This window comes from Oncorhynchus nerka, linkage group LG27, assembly GCF_034236695.1.
Source record: "Oncorhynchus nerka isolate Pitt River linkage group LG27, Oner_Uvic_2.0, whole genome shotgun sequence".
NCBI classification, from domain to species: domain Eukaryota; kingdom Metazoa; phylum Chordata; class Actinopteri; order Salmoniformes; family Salmonidae; genus Oncorhynchus; species Oncorhynchus nerka.
In genome coordinates this window covers 5,446,782-5,460,518 of record NC_088422.1, presented here as the reverse complement: position 1 = coordinate 5,460,518, position 13,737 = coordinate 5,446,782, and the positions used below count along the sequence as shown (strand labels likewise).

The 13,737-nt window shown below is 47.5% G+C and overlaps 1 protein-coding gene across 1 annotated transcript in view; it reads left to right on the top strand.

Annotated features, from left to right (window-relative positions):
* The first annotated feature begins 1,908 nt into the window (after positions 1 to 1,908).
* Positions 1,909 to 13,737, top strand: part of LOC115118809 (ras-GEF domain-containing family member 1B-A-like) — a 52,547-nt gene continuing 40,718 nt past the window's right edge. Inside the window, exon 1 of the mRNA XM_065011337.1 lies at positions 1,909 to 4,783. The gene's annotated coding sequence lies outside the window, so the exon portion shown is untranslated. The remainder of the gene's footprint in view (positions 4,784 to 13,737) is intronic.

Below are 13,737 nucleotides of genomic sequence, written 5' to 3'. Positions count from 1 at the left end.
TGCCAAGAATGAAACGTTGGAGGGTTGAGGTCAATTCACTGTCAACTCGGGCACTCCGGGAGATGTATTTATTTATATAGGCAAGTCAGTTAAGAACAAATTCTTATTTTCAATGACGGCCTTAATCCCATTTCTAACTGCCTGTTCAGGGGCAGAGTGACAGATTTGTACCTTGTCAGCTCTGGGATTCGAACTTGCAACCTTTCGGTTACTAGTCCAACACTCTAACCAGTAGGCTACCCTGCCGCCTCTACACTCTAACCACTAGGCTACCCTGCCACCTCTACACTCTAACCACTAGGCTACCCTGCCACCTCTACACTCTAACCACTAGACTACCTGCCTCCTCTACACTCTCTAACCACTAGGCTACCCTGCCGCCTCTACACTCTAACCACTAGGCTACCCTGCCGCCTCTACACTCTAACCACTAGGCTACCCTGCCGCCTCTACACTCTAACCACTAGGCTACCCTGCCGCCTCTACACTCTAACCACTAGGCTACCCTGCCGCCTCTACACTCTAACCACTAGGCTACCCTGCCGCCTCTACACTCTAACCACTAGGCTACCCTGCCGCCTCTACACTCTAACCACTAGGCTACCCTGCCGCCTCTACACTCTAACCACTAGGCTACCCTGCCACCTCTACACTCTAACCACTAGGCTACCCTGCCACCTCTACACTCTAACCACTAGGCTACCCTGCCGCCTCTACACTCTAACCACTAGGCTACCCTGCCGCCTCTACACTCTAACCACTAGGCTACCCTGCCGCCTCTACACTCTAACCACTAGGCTACCCTGCCGCCTCTACACTCTAACCACTAGGCTACCCTGCCGCCTCTACACTCTAACCACTAGGCTACCCTGCCGCCTCTACACTCTAACCACTAGGCTACCCTGCCTCCTCTACACTCTAACCACTAGGCTACCCTGCCGCCTCTACACTCTAACCACTAGGCTACCCTGCCTCCTCTACACTCTAACCACTAGGCTACCCTGCCACCTCTACACTCTAACCACTAGGCTACCCTGCCACCTCTACACTCTAACCACTAGGCTACCCTGCCTCCTCTACACTCTAACCACTAGGCTACCCTGCCGCCTCTACACTCTAACCACTAGGCTACCCTGCCGCCTCTACACTCTAACCACTAGGCTACCCTGCCGCCTCTACACTCTAACCACTAGGCTACCCTGCCGCCTCTACACTCTAACCACTAGGCTACCCTGCCGCCTCTACACTCTAACCACTAGGCTACCCTGCCGCCTCTACACTCTAACCACTAGGCTACCCTGCCGCCTCTACACTCTAACCACTAGGCTACCCTGCCGCCTCTACACTCTAACCACTAGGCTACCCTGCCGCCTCTACACTCTAACCACTAGGCTACCCTGCCGCCTCTACACTCTAACCACTAGGCTACCCTGCCGCCTCTACACTCTAACCACTAGGCTACCCTGCCACCTCTACACTCTAACCACTAGGCTACCCTGCCGCACTGCCACGAAATCACAAGAGATTTGACTGATCTTGTATTTTTTTTAACTGAGTGTTTTTCCTATTTGTCCTGAATTATTCATATTAAAAAGTGACATTCCAGTCTCCCTTTTCATGTCATTTAACACCTGATCTACTGAACAAAAGGCGCATCTCAATAGGCAGTACAGGCTAGTCATAACGTAGCGCAAGTGTGGGGGGGGTTTCCTCTTTTGTTCCTCAAGCAATGGGAGGCTGATGACATCACAACTTTCCATCAAACCAACTCCTTAAACTTTGCAGTTGTCAAAAAAAAAAACACGATTTGTCTCAGAAAATAGTTTGTTACCCTTTTTAAGTGTGTGTACTGTACTGTATTTAAACTTGGGATATCGCTTTTCAACAGGAAAAGTTCAATAATCTCTGGAGTACATCTTTACGTTCATCCTGGTGGTTGTGAGGAGGACCAACTTATCTGAATGACTCTCAATGGGAGAAATACGTTGGTGGACAGCAAGAGATGATGATTCAACCCTATCCAGAAAATGTCCATCCTTTTTCACGGACAAAAAAAGTTTGTATGAATGTAACTTTTGACGGACCGACAGATATGTTAGCCAATTAGAAAAGAGCAGCACGCACACTGACCAATGAGAAAAGAGCAGTGCGCACACTGACCAATTAGAAAAGAGCAGTGCGCACACTGGCCAATTAGGAAAGAGCAGCACGCACACTGGCCAATTAGAAAAGAGCAGCACGCACACTGACCAATTAGCAGCATGCACACTGACCAATTAGAAAAGAGCAGCACGCACACTGACCAATTAGCAGCATGCACACTGACCAATTAGCAGCATGCACACTGACCAATTAGCAGCATGCACACTGACCAATTAGAAAAGAGCAGTGCGCACACTGACCAATTAGAAAAGAGCAGTGCGCACACTGACCAATTAGAAAAGAGCAGTGCGCACACTGACCAATTAGAAAAGAGCAGTGCGCACACTGACCAATTAGAAAAGAGCAGCACGCACACTGACCAATTAGAAAAGAGCAGTGCGCACACTGACCAATTAGAAAAGAGCAGCACGCACACTGACCAATTAGAAAAGAGCAGCACGCACACTGACCAATTAGCAGCATGCACACTGACCAATTAGGAAAGAGCAGCACGCACACTGACCAATTAGCAGCATGCACACTGACCAATTAGGAAAGAGCAGCACGCACACTGACCAATTAGCAGGATGCACACTGACCAATTAGGAAAGAGCAGCACGCACACTGACCAATTAGCAGCATGCACACTGGCCAATTAGGAAAGAGCAGCACGCACACTGACCAATTAGCAGCATGCACACTGACCAATGAGAAAAGAGCAGCACACACACTTGACCAATGAGAAAAGAGCAGCACGCACACTTGACCAATGAGAAAAGAGCAGCACGCACACTTGACCAATGAGAAAAGAATGAATCCCATTTCTAACTTGGTATCCGTTCTCAACTTGCCAGTGTGGCGGCAGACTTAAGGTCTTAACTTTACACAGGAAGAACGATGGAACGTAGTATACAGTCCGGTTCAAAAGCCCAGGCACACAACAGGATGTAGAACTACGTGTGAAAACAACTGTTTTTGTTTGTTTCACTGCCGTACTGTGTTGGATCTTGTTCAGCCATCTTGTTTCAAGAGGACCACAATGGAAATAAGTCCCAGTCTTTATTGTGTGTTATCCTCCATGATTTTATTCATGTGAAGGTTTCCTCCAGATGTGAAGCTTTGCATTCAAGCCAAAGAGTTCAATATTGGTTTCATCAGACCAGAGAATCATGTTTCTCATGGTCTGAGAATCCTTTAGGTGCCTTTTGGCAAACTCCAAGCGGGCTGTCATGGGCCTTTTACTGAGGAGTGGTTTCCATCTGGCCACTACCATAAAGGCCTGAGTACTGGAGTGCTGCAGAGATGGTTGTCCTTCTGGAAGGTTCTCTCATCTCCACAGAGGAACACCTAGAGCTCTATCAGAGTGACCATCAGGTTCTTGGCCACCTCCCTGACCAAAGCCCTTCTCCCCGGACTGCTCAGTTTTGCCGGGCGGCCATCTCTAGGAAGGGTCTTGGTGGATCCAAACTCTTCTTGTGCCCCGACACAATCCTGTCTCGTAGCTCTACGGTCAATTCCTTCAACCTCACGGATAGTTGTTTTTTTGCTCTGACATGCACTGTCAACTGTGGGACCTTATATAGACAGGTGTGTTGCCTTTCCAAATCATGTCCAATCAATTACATTTACCACAGGTTGGACTCCAGTCAAGTTGGAGAAACATCTCAAGGAATGATCAATGGAAACAGGATGCACCTGAGCTGAATTTCGAGTCTCATATCAAAAGGGTCTGAATACTTATGTAAATAAGGTGCTTCTGTTTTCTATTTTTAATACATTTGCCAACATGTCTGCACGGTAGTAATAACCCATGGGTAGTAAACAGCCTGTCATGCCATCTGCAAATCCCATAGGCTAGCACACACAAAAGTGCCTAAAATGCTTCGTTATTCATGTTTGGATAAATTACACTAAACTATATTTTGCCGGTGCTTGTTTCAACAACTTTCACATAAAATTATTTCAACAATGAATGAATGTCACAACTGTTTAGTCCCCAGAAAACATTGCTTTGAGACACCATTCACGACAGTTTATTATTGGATCCCTACAATGGTAATGACATGCGTGTGTTCAAGGATTTTCTCATTTATTATCGCATATCATCATGCGTAAAATTGCAAGAAGAGCGTTCGTTTTGCATGGACCATTGCCCCGGGTGGGTAAAGAGTTCACTTGAGGACCAATGGAAAAGTCTAAAATGTACACACTCCTCACACCCGGGGCACAGGGCCATGCAAAACGAACTTGCTCATTGACAAGTGAGCGAGTCCCCCTGCAAGCTCATTCTCGTCTCTGATTGGCTGGCCTGCGGGTATCGTCAAGTCATTAGTCGACTTTCCCGGTTTCTCCAGCTCAAACAAAGTCAACACGTTTGGAGTGAGGATCTCCGCTGCGCAGTCTCGCTGCAATATGACTGTGGATCATTGTGTGTTATATTAAGAACTCCGTCAAGCCTTGTGAAAACCGTGAATACACGTTCCTTCTACTCGTGATTTTGCAAGTGGATATGCTGAATGTAAGGGCAGAGGAAACCTGCGGCTGAATATCAGTAGAAGCTCACAGGTTTCATTGGAGAAAGTGCTCGTTTTTATTCTCGTGGGAAAGATATATTAAGGATTCTGCAGGTACTTATTCTGAGGTGAGATATTTTCCTTTTTATTGTCTACTCTGGTGTAAATATTGGGATTTTATCCATTTGCTTTAGAGTTTAGTTTGGGAATAATTTCAACCCGTATTGTATGACTATCACAATATGCCTAGGTGTTCTGTGCGCTCTGAGAGGACGGCGATGTGTGCAGTCTACTGTGTCGGTTGCTGCTCCTGGGGGGGGGTATTTTGCGTTCTTTTTATTTGGATTCATTCTTTGTGCTTTGATGAATATACGGAATAGATTTGTGGCCTAATAAATGAACATTAAAAAAAATAGTTGTCAAACCCAGTGGTTTTCAGTGTACCATCAACTCATTCCTTTCCCTCTGCCCAGAGTACCCATGAAGTACCCCCTCTTGAGTCTTCTCAATTACCCCTGTGGGTAGACTAAGTACCCCCAGGGGTCCTAGTATCCCTCGTTGGGAACCACTGGTCAACAACCCATGGGACCTAGGTAGGTTGTATGCTATGCTAGTATGATTTGACTAAAACACACAACAGTCACTTCTTCTGTCTACTGCAATGACTGGCTATGCGGAAACAGGTTGATGGTATTGTTGCTGTATTTAAGTGTTTTCCTCACTAAAGCGCAGAATGTACTTTATAACGGGACCTGTTTTCTAACATGATATCGTTTACATTACTACCGAGGTGGTTTGTTTTTATTTACCTCCTCATCAGGGTCCCTTCCATGGCCTTTTCTTAACTACAAGGTTTAGTAAAAAAAAAAAAATCGATATAGATAGCCCCTAGATAGGTTTCCCTTAGCCCCCATCCCAGACTTCAGCCGGTGAACCAACAATATCTAGTTCTTAATCTCCGATTCTATTTCTTAATGCTGTAGGTGAGTGACATTCTTCATGCTTTACATTATTTAACTAAGGGTGGGGGGCTGTTTATTTAGGCTCCTCCAAGAATCCCCTTCTCGTCCCTATTCTCTCCCCCTCATCTCGCTTCGCTCTCTCCATTTCAATGTTAATGTATGGGCTTTATTGGCATGGGAAACATATATGTTTATATTGCCAAAGCGAGTGAAATAGATGAATACACATGAAACAGTAAACGTTACGCTTACAAAAGTCCCCAGCATAATAAAGACATTTCCAAAATGTCATTATGTCTATATAGAGTGTTGTATATATTCTCCTCTCTTTCATTTCCAAGGACTTTACATTGGAGTTTTGTTTTTCACTTTCTCGGGGGAATCCCTACTGTTGACCAATCATTTTGAAATGTCTTTTTATTATTCTAGGAACTTTTGTAAGCGTAACGTTTACTGTTGAATGTCTATTAATCTATTTAACTTGTTTTGGCAATATAAACATATATGTTTCCCATGCCAATAAAGCCCATACATTAACATTCACCGGTTGCCCTTTACACAAATCTTGCTGTTGTGATCTCGCTGTGATCTCGCGGGTATTTCGGCTGATACGGGAGTTAAATCAACATTGGATTTTGTTTTCGTGTTCTTTGTGTCTCTGTGTAATAATCTGAAGGAAAATGTGTCTCTAAAGGCGTTTGCATATATTATGACGACATTTTGTGACGTTTCTCTTCGTGTTGGACTTCGGGTGTTTTTCACTGTTCGGCGACACAGCATTTTTCTTTATGGGGGCACAGTAGGGATTCTACTATAAAGTCTTTTGTCGTTCAACGAGAGACTGGTTTTAATCCACTTTTTTTTTTAAATTATTATTGAAAAACACTGCACCAAACATCTTAGTTAGAGGCAACTAAGATCTCTTTTGGCAAAAACGTCAAAAATGAATGACAGATTTCTTGAGTAATCTTAGATTAAATTAGACTATGTTGAGGAAGTGTATACTGGCTATGGCGTCTTATAATAGACAAAATATTATTTCCACTTTTTTTTCTCATTTTTTTTAAAAGGGGATGTGCGGTTTGGCTAGCCGAATTGGGATGCATTAATATGGTCATACATTTGGCAGGTTGTTAGGAAGTGCAGCTCAGTTTCCACCTCATTTTGCGGACAGTGTGCACATAGCCTGTTTTCTCTTGAGAGCCAGGTCTGCATTCAGCTGCCTCTCAATAGCAAGGCTATGCTCACTGAGTTTGTACATAGTCAACGCTTTCATTCATTTTGGGTCAGTCACAGTGGTCAGATATTCTGCCACGGTCTACTCTCTGTTTAGGGCCAAACCTCTCTCTCCCTGCATGAGTCCACCCAGGCCTGAGGCGTGGGAATAGGATTTCCTGTGTACTGTTTTACAGCCCAGGATAACTGATGGTCTCACCGTCAGTGACTGAAGTCTGCAATAAACAAAAAACACTACAGTGAATACTGTAGTATTGACAATATACTATAGTATAAATACTTGAGTAAACAAAATAGTAGTGTATACTGCAGTAATTACTGTAGCTTTTGTTCTATCATCTTTTACATAGAAGTGAGGTCTTTTTCCTTCAGGAAACCTACTGGAGAAATACAAAACGAGCACATTTTCCATAACCTATAGGTAGTTAGTGAGGTAGGTAGGTAGGTAGGTAGTGAGGTAGGTAGGTAGGTAGGTAGTGAGGTAGGTAGTGAATTAGGTAGGTAGGTAGGTAGGTAGTGAATTAGGTAGGTAGGTAGGTAGGTAGGTAGTGAGGTAGCTAGGTAAGTGAGGTAGGTAGGTAGGTAGTGGGATAGGTAGGTAGGTAGGTAGGTAGGTAGTGAGGTAGATAGATAGGTAGGTAGGTAGGTAGGTAGATAGATAGATAGATAGATAGATAGATAGAGATAGTGAGGTAGGTAGATAGATAGATAGAGATAGTGAGGTAGGTAGGTAGGTAGATAGATAGATAGATAGATAGATAGGTGTATAGGAGATGAGAATGTGCAGGGTAGTACTTCCATATCATGGCCTATGACAAGGATAGGGGCGGCAGGGTAACCTAGTGGTTAGAGTGGAGGGGCGGAGGGGCGGCAGGGTAACCTAGTGGTTAGAGTGGAGGGGCGGAGGGGCGGCAGGGTAACCTAGTGGTTAGAGCGGGAGGGGCGGCAGGGTAACCTAGTGGTTAGAGTGGAGGGGCGGCAGGGTAGCCTAGTGGTTAGAGTGGAGGGGCGGCAGGGTAACCTAGTGGTTAGAGTGGAGGGGCGGCAGGTAGCCTAGTGGTTAGAGTTTGAGGGGCGGCAGGTAGCCTAGTGGTTAGAGTGGAGGGGCGGCAGGGTAACCTAGTGGTTAGTGTTGGACTAGTAACCGGAAGGTTGCCAGTTCAAACCCCCGAGCTGCCAAGGTACAAATCTGTCGTTCTGCCCCTGAACAAGGCAGTTAACCCACTGTCCCTAGGCCGTCATTGAAAATAAGAATTTGTTCTTAACTGACTTGCCTAGTAAAATAAAGGTTAAATAAAAAACAATAAATTAAATTGAATCGGTTGTTTTTAAGACTGCCACACGACATCACGACTCATGGCGTCATCAGGTGGCGTGTGATAATGACTGGGCGGAGTGTAGTGCCAAGGAATGACTGGGCGGAGTGTAGTGCCAAGGAATGACTGGGCGGAGTGTAGTGCCAAGGAATGACTGGGCACAGATTGGTGTAAACATAGGAATAGGAAACACGTGGTTATGTTTATTTTTAAGTCATGGCTATTACCGTACTGCTATTTATAAACCAGACAGTCGTTTGTATTTGTGCGTAGGAATTAGTTTGGATTTGCCTGGTTAAATGAAGATGTCAACATGTAGTAAATGTGTTAACTCATGAATATATAATACCGTATATACTGTACCATATATACCTTATGTCAACATGTAGTAAATGTGTTAATATATATATACCGTATATACCTTCTGTGTTTGTATTATTTATTACTTTAGTCATTGAATGATCGTTGTGTTTTTTTTTTTTTTTTTTAAACACACAGCCAGCGAAGTTACTATCTAAACCAGCCGTCCGTATATATCTGGTGTCAATCTGTTCCTTTTGTTCATGCTTGCTTTGCTCTAACACACACACACACACACACACACACACACACACACACACACACACACACACACACACACACACTACACACACACACACACACACACACACACATACCAAGTGGCAAGGCTTAAACAATCCAAACAGCAGTGTGCTAAAGTTAGCCTTTGTTTCAGCTGAGGCGTTGACACATTGGCTCGTATATAGTCTCACGATCTCCATCTTACCGCCAGAGAGAGACACATGGTGCAACAGATGCTACTCTCTCCATTCTGATGTAAATCACTGTGGTGTGTTCTCACTCAAGGAGATGGGATGTGTGTATGTGTATGGATGAGGGAGTGTGTGTGTGTGTGTGTGTACGGATGAGGGAGTTGTGTGTGTGTGTGTGTGTGTGTGTGTGTACGGATGAGGGAGTTGTGTGTGTGTATGGATGAGGGAGTTGTGTGTGTGTATGGATGAGGGAGTTGTGTGTGTGTGTATGGATGAGGGAGTGTGTGTGTGTGTGTATGGATGAGGGAGTTGTGTGTGTGTGTGTGTGGATGAGGGAGTGTGTGTGTGTATGGATGAGGGAGTGTGTGTGTGTGTACGGATGAGGGAGTTGTGTGTGTGTGTATGGATGAGGGAGTTGTGTGTGTACGGATGAGGGAGTTGTGTGTGTGTGTGTGTGTGTGTGGATGAGGGAGTTGTGTGTGTGTGTGCGGATGAGGGAGTGTGTGTGTGCGGATGAGGGAGTTGTGTGTGTGTGTGTGTACGGATGAGGGAGTTGTGTGTGTGTGTGTGTGTGTACGGATGAGGGAGTTGTGTGTGTGTGTGTGCGTGCGTGTGTAGGGAGTGGAGAATGATAAATCCCATCTATGGCTTGTGTCTACGACCCACCCATCACACACCCCTCTCCTTCCCTGGCACTCGGGACGACATAAATACACTTCCTGAATAGAGGCAACGGCGTCTTTTTGTAACTCTGGTTTGTCGGCCAAAGCCAAAGGGGAAAATTTATGGAGGTTTTTTGGACAAAGTCCGAAAACAAGGTTTTGTTCTACCACATCATCTTCACCAGTCACTTTTTGGGAATTTGAAGAATTGATTTAATAATATATATATATATTTTAAAGTACATAAAGGCTTTATAATTCATAAAGACCATGTTAACTGACTGATATTATCTCATGCAACAAAAGGTAAAGGTGATGAATGGTAGTCTAGTGGTTAGAGTGTAGAGGTGGCAGGGTAGCCTAGTGGTTAGAGTGTAGAGGCGGCAGGGTAGCCTAGTGGTTAGAGTGTAGAGGAGGCAGGGTAGCCTAGTGGTTAGAGTGTAGAGGTGGCAGGGTAGCCTAGTGGTTAGAGTGTAGAGGAGGCAGGGTAGCCTAGTGGTTAGAGTGTAGAGGTGGTAGGGTAGTCTAGTGGTTAGAGTGTAGAGGAGGCAGGGTAGCCTAGTGGTTAGAGTGTAGAGGTGGTAGGGTAGTCTAGTGGTTAGAGTGTAGAGGTGGTAGGGTAGTCTAGTGGTTAGAGTGTAGAGGTGGTAGGGTAGTCTAGTGGTTAGAGTGTAGAGGCGGTAGGGTTGCCTAGTGGTTAGAGTGTAGAGGCGGTAGGGTAGCCTAGTGGTTAGAGTGTAGAGGCGGCAGGGTAGCCTAGTGGTTAGAGTGTAGAGGTGGGAGGGTAACCTAGTGGTTAGAGTGTAGAGGTGGGAGGGTAGCCTAGTGGTTAGAGTGTAGAGGTGGGAGGGTAGCCTAGTGGTTAGAGTGTAGAGGTGGTAGGGTAGTCTAGTGGTTAGAGTGTAGAGGCGGCAGGGTAGCCTAGTGGTTAGAGTGTAGAGGCGGCAGGGTAGCCTAGTGGTTAGAGTGTAGAGGCGGCAGGGTAGCCTAGTGGTTAGAGTGTAGAGGCGGCAGGGTAGCCTAGTGGTTAGAGGTAGAGGCGGCAGGGTAGCCTAGTGGTTAGAGTGTAGAGGCGGCAGGGTAGCCTAGTGGTTAGAGTGTAGAGGCGGCAGGGTAGCCTAGTGGTTAGAGTGTAGAGGTGGCAGGGTAGCCTAGTGGTTAGAGTGTAGAGGTGGCAGGGTAGCCTAGTGGTTAGAGTGTAGAGGTGGTAGGGTAGTCTAGTGGTTAGAGGTAGAGGCGGCAGGGTAGCCTAGTGGTTAGAGTGTAGAGGAGGCAGGGTAGCCTAGTGGTTAGAGTGTAGAGGCGGCAGGGTAGCCTAGTGGTTAGAGTGTAGAGGAGGCAGGGTAGCCTAGTGGTTAGAGTGTAGAGGTGGCAGGGTAGCCTAGTGGTTAGAGTGTAGAGGCGGCAGGGTAGTCTAGTGGTTAGAGTGTAGAGGTGGCAGGGTAGCCTAGTGGTTAGAGTGTAGAGGCGGCAGGGTAGTCTAGTGGTTAGAGTGTAGAGGTGGCAGAGTAGCCTAGTTGTTAGAGTGTAGAGGTGGCAGGGTAGCCTAGTGGTTAGAGTGTAGAGGAGGTAGGTAGCCTAGTGGTTAGAGTGTAGAGGAGATAGGTAGCCTAGTGGTTAGAGTGTAGAGGAGATAGGTAGCCTAGTGGTTAGAGTGTAGAGGAGGCAGGGTAACCTAGTGGTTAGAGTGTAGAGGAGATAGGTAGCCTAGTGGTTAGAGTGTAGAGGAGGCAGGGTAACCTAGTGGTTAGAGTGTAGAGGTGGCAGAGTAGCCTAGTGGTTAGAGTGTAGAGGCGGCAGGGTAGCCTAGTGGTTAGAGTGTAGAGGAGATAGGTAGCCTAGTGGTTAGAGTGTAGAGGAGATAGGTAGCCTAGTGGTTAGAGTGTAGAGGAGGCAGGGTAGCCTAGTGGTTAGAGTGTAGAGGAGGCAGGGTAGCCTAGTGGTTAGAGTGTAGAGGAGGCAGGGTAGCCTAGTGGTTAGAGTGTAGAGGAGATAGGTAGCCTAGTGGTTAGAGTGTAGAGGAGGCAGGGTAACCTAGTGGTTAGAGTGTAGAGGTGGCAGAGTAGCCTAGTGGTTAGAGTGTAGAGGCGGCAGGGTAGCCTAGTGGTTAGAGTGTAGAGGCGGCAGGGTAGCCTAGTGGTTAGAGTGTAGAGGTGGCAGGGTAGCCTAGTGGTTAGAGTGTAGAGGCGGCAGGGTAGCCTAGTGGTTAGAGTGTAGAGGCGGCAGGGTAGCCTAGTGGTTAGAGTGTAGAGGGGGCAGGGTGGCCTAGTGGTTAGAGTGTAGAGGAGGCAGGGTAGCCTAGTGGTTAGAGTGTAGAGAGGTACCCTAGTGGTTAGAGTGTAGAGGGGGCAGGGTAACCTAGTGGTTAGAGTGTAGAGGGGCAGGGTAACCTAGTGGTTAGAGGTAGAGGAGGTAGGTAGCCTAGTGGTTAGAGTGTAGAAGGGTAGTCTAGTGGTTAGAGTGTAGAGGGGGCAGGGTAGCCTAGTGGTTAGAGTGTAGAGGCGGCAGGGTAGCCTAGTGGTTAGAGTGTAGAGGGGGCAGGGTAACCTAGTGGTTAGAGTGTAGAGGCGGCAGGGTAGTCTAGTGGTTAGAGTGTAGAGGGGGCAGGGAGTGGTTAGAGTGTAGGGGCGGCAGGGTAGCCTAGTGGTTAGAGTGTAGGGGCGGCAGGGTAGCCTAGTGGTTAGAGTGTAGAGGTGGCAGGTAGCCTAGTGGTTAGGTGTAGAGGTGGCAGGTAGCCTAGTGGTTAGAGTGTAGAGGCGGCAGGGTAGCCTAGTGGTTAGAGTGTAGAGGTGGCAGGTAGCCTAGTGGTTAGAGTGTAGAGGTGGCAGGTAGTCTAGTGATTAGAGTGTAGGGCGGCAGGGTAGCCTAGTGGTTAGAGTGTAGGGTGGCAGGGTAGCCTAGTGGTTAGAGTGTAGGGGCGGCAGGGTAGCCTAGTGGTTAGAGTGTAGAGGTGGCAGGGCCAGTGGTTAGAGTGTAGAGGAGGCAGGTAGCCTAGTGGTTAGAGTGTAGAGGTGGCAGGTAGCCTAGTGGTTAGAGTGTAGAGGTGGCAGGGTAGCTAGTGGTTAGGGTAGGGGCGGCAGGGTAGCCTAGTGGTTAGAGTGTAGAGGTGGCAGGTAGCCTAGTGGTTAGGGTAGAGGAGGCAGGGTAGCCTAGTGGTTAGAGTGTAGAGGCGGCAGGGTAGCCTAGTGGTTAGAGTGTAGAGGAGATAGGTAGCCTAGTGGTTAGAGTGTAGAGGAGATAGGTAGCCTAGTGGTTAGAGTGTAGAGGAGGCAGGGTAGCCTAGTGGTTAGAGTGTAGAGGAGGCAGGGTAGCCTAGTGGTTAGAGTGTAGAGAGATAGGTAGCCTAGTGGTTAGAGGTAGAGGAGGCAGGGTAACCTAGTGGTTAGAGTGTAGAGGCGGCAGAGTAGCCTAGTGGTTAGAGTGTAGAGGCGGCAGGGTAGCCTAGTGGTTAGAGTGTAGAGGCGGCAGGGTAGCCTAGTGGTTAGAGTGTAGAGGCGGCAGGGTAGCCTAGTGGTTAGAGTGTAGAGGCGGCAGGGTAGCCTAGTGGTTAGAGTGTAGAGGCGGCAGGGTAGCCTAGTGGTTAGAGTGTAGAGGCGGCAGGGTAGCCTAGTGGTTTAGGGTAGCCTAGTGGTTGTAGAGGCGGCAGGGTAGCCTAGTGGTTAGAGTGTAGAGGCGGCAGGGTAGCCTAGTGGTTAGAGTGTAGAGGGGGCAGGGTGGCCTAGTGGTTAGAGGTAGAGGCGGCAGGGTGGCCTAGTGGTTAGAGTGTAGAGGCGGCAGGGTGGCCTAGTGGTTAGAGTGTAGAGGAGGCAGGGTGGCCTAGTGGTTAGAGTGTAGAGGTGGCAGGGTGGTCTAGTGGTTAGAGTGTAGAGGTGGCAGGGTAGCCTAGTGGTTAGAGTGTAGAGGCGGCAGGGTACCCTAGTGGTTAGAGTGTAGAGGGGGCAGGGTAACCTAGTGGTTAGAGTGTAGAGGGGGCAGGGTAACCTAGTGGTTAGAGTGTAGAGGAGGTAGGTAGCCTAGTGGTTAGAGTGTAGAGGCGGCAGGGTAGTCTAGTGGTTAGAGTGTAGAGGGGGCAGGGTAACCTAGTGGTTAGAGTGTAGAGGCGGCAGGGTAGCCTAGTGGTTAGAGTGTAGAGG